General features: G+C 32.9%; 1 long non-coding RNA gene across 1 annotated transcript; it reads left to right on the forward strand.

The window, feature by feature from the left end:
• Positions 1-1,094: 1,094 nt before the first annotated feature.
• Positions 1,095-1,786, forward strand: LOC132108536 (uncharacterized). The gene is made up of 3 exons (XR_009424471.1): positions 1,095-1,190; positions 1,367-1,459; positions 1,547-1,786. It is a non-coding gene; the product is annotated as an uncharacterized LOC132108536 (long non-coding RNA).
• Positions 1,787-3,059: the final 1,273 nt, after the last annotated feature.

The following is a 3,059-nucleotide window of genomic DNA, read 5'->3' on the forward strand; positions in this document are numbered from 1 at the left end:
TATTTTATATTTTAACAGTTTTATTCAAATGTTACACTAATTAATTTATATAGGGAAGAGAACATGCTTTTAGAGAGTCTTGTGTGCACGTTTAGAAAGTTAACTAGCCATATTGCAACTAGCGAGCTTTTATTTTGGCCAAGTAGTAAAATCACCCTTACGAAAAATAACCATGGTTTTACTATCAAAAAACAAAAAAAAAACAAATGGTCGATATAGTTAAATCATGGTATCCACAGATTAACCATGGTTTTTCTACACTAACCATAGTTTAACCATGGTGTTTGTAGTAAAACTGTGGTTATACAAATGGTACGTTAATCATTACACTAAAAAAAACATGTTACTACACTTTTACTATAATAAAACCTCAATGCATTATATATAGAAAAACGTTGTTTCATCTCATAAATAATCATAACAATTATTCGTATAAAACTTATTTGTGGATGTAACTTTTATGTATAACATGCAATAAACACCATGTTAAATCCACATGATTTATAATGGTTTATAAGTCTTATATCTTGACATTATTTATTTAAAATATATACAGTATCTTACTATCTTATTGATATTACAATACATATAGTTAAAATCAAAAGTGCCATATTACACATTCATCTGATCAGATATTTGATATGATGGCTGTTTAAGGAAAAATAATATTTTTATTTTCATTATTATTGTTGTAGTTATTTATAGTGGTTTTTTCCTGCTTTGAGTAAAGTGACAAAACAACAATGCCAAGATATGAGACTTATATTATATCTAAGGAAAACATTCTATTGTGAATGTAAGTGGATGCATTATATTCATTGTGTATTATAAATCATAATCTTAAATACTATAACCACAAATAAGTAAACATTATAACACATTAAAACTGTTGTTATGATTACTCATGAGATGATATGACATATTACAAAGTTTTTTTTCTAATACATTATAGATTCATTATAATGCCATAAGAATACTCTTATAATTTGTTTTAAATACGGGCTTCATAGGAAGTGTTACCATTAAGTTTAATCGATAATGTACTTCTTCACTGATGTTATACAATATCCTTATACAAATGATTTTTTTTTTACAGCATCTAATGCTTTTAGCTTGCAGTGAAACGCATCTAAGAAGATGAATAAAATCAAGTGAGCCACAGAGATGGCATTGTCCAAGAGCACAGGCATGTATTTTTCCTTTCTGCATTGGTAAGAACACTATTAACTCAAACAAAGTATATGTAAACATTAAAACATCATAGACTAATAATGAACAAGAGTGCAGATTAAGTAACAAATATATAAATGAAAACCACCAGTAAAAGATCTTTAATTATTACTGTATTTGTTTTATATTAAGGGAGTTCATCCAGAGGCAGTGAGTGAACTTTGTGTCCTGAAGCCAGAATCAGTTGGGAAGAATGGAATCAATTCTACCCCATAAAAGGCTTACACAGGTAATTCACAACTCTGTTTGTGTGTGTACGCGCGCACAGCTAAAAACTAATGTCTTCACGACTCATAATTTGTTTTCATTCCTTTAGGTCCCCTTCCAGATGCTGATGTCTTGGCTTCTGGTGCAAAACTAAGTCAGATTAATCCCAAGCCTTTGCTGCCACACATACTTGAGGGCATGTCAAAAGTAGAGTTGTACCTCTTGGCAGTCCACTTTCATACCAATGTCCCCCTATAGCTGCAGGTGTTCCTGATGTTAATTTCCCCCCAATACCTGTGCTTGGTTTTCAGTTTGGCTGTAATTTTAAAATAGTCTAGATGGACGAGTGCATGATCCATCTGAAACATTCCAGTTTGAACTAGTGGAGGTAAAAATCACCTCTGCTGAAAAAATTGCTCAGGTTCCATTTATGAAAATTCAAAGAGGACTAGCCAAACTTAAAGAGACCCCTAAGTACTACTGGCAGGTACAAGGACAGACTGCAGTCACTGGTCTACACTGTAAAAAATTGCTGTAAAAAAACGGCCAAATTTCGACAGTAACATACTGTTTTTCATTAAAACAGTGCATTCTGGATAATATTCATCATTTTCGAGAAGGTAGCCTGCTGCTATATATCGTAAATTAACAACGTTCAAAGTCGACACTCAGCGGCTGTGTTTCAAATCACACCCTAAACCCTCATTCACTATTTCCTACATGAGTTTACTAATATAGTCCACCTGACAGAGAGAATGAAAACTAATGAGTGAATACAGACACTGATCAGCAGCTGCTGTTAACGAGTAGAATCACTGAAGAAAAAAGAAACAAGACAAACACAAGAACTACAACTGACTTCAGCCACAGCCTTAGATGAAATCAACTGAAAATTTAAACAATCAACAAACAGCTTTACCAGCTTCACTCATTACTAATCAGAATGACTTTCTATCAGATCAGAGATCAGAGATCAGAGATCAAAAGATCTTATTGAGAATTACAGAGATTTAGATGATAATGTTACTGTTTCGTTTGACGTCACCATTGTGGAGATCAGTAGCCTATTTGCTTTAGTTGGGCTCCTGGCCCTTGGCTATTGTACTTTAGACTTTGTTTCATTGCTATATTTGTATCTTTATGGTACATCTGTTACAGAAATATTAATTTAGGTGATCAAGTGATTATGGCTGTTTCTGTCAGGCATGATCTGCTAGACTGACTTAAAGTGTTGCTATAGTAATGACATATTAATTTGATGTTGAAATATGTGACTGAATCACACAATTTTTTGTTTCTTCAATTTTATAAGATTGAACCGTAATGTGATAACCAGAACATATGGATTTAAGGACAGTTTGAGTTTTAAACATTTTGGGCAGCAGTTTCCCCAACACACATCAGCAATCAATCAGCATATGAATCTCAACAATGGTGACAATCAAAAGGTTCATGATGCAATGCATGCTGGGTACCAGCACAGGATAAAACTCATCCATGACTCCCAGCATGCATTGCGGCATGAATAAATTATGCCCCTGAATTGTTCACTTATTTTTTTGAATTCTTATGTGCTTATAATTTTGCTTTTGTCTTAAGTTTTAGTAGCATGTTTTGTGATG

The sequence above is a fragment of the Carassius carassius genome, chromosome 28, assembly GCF_963082965.1.
Source record: "Carassius carassius chromosome 28, fCarCar2.1, whole genome shotgun sequence".
Taxonomy (NCBI): domain Eukaryota; kingdom Metazoa; phylum Chordata; class Actinopteri; order Cypriniformes; family Cyprinidae; genus Carassius; species Carassius carassius.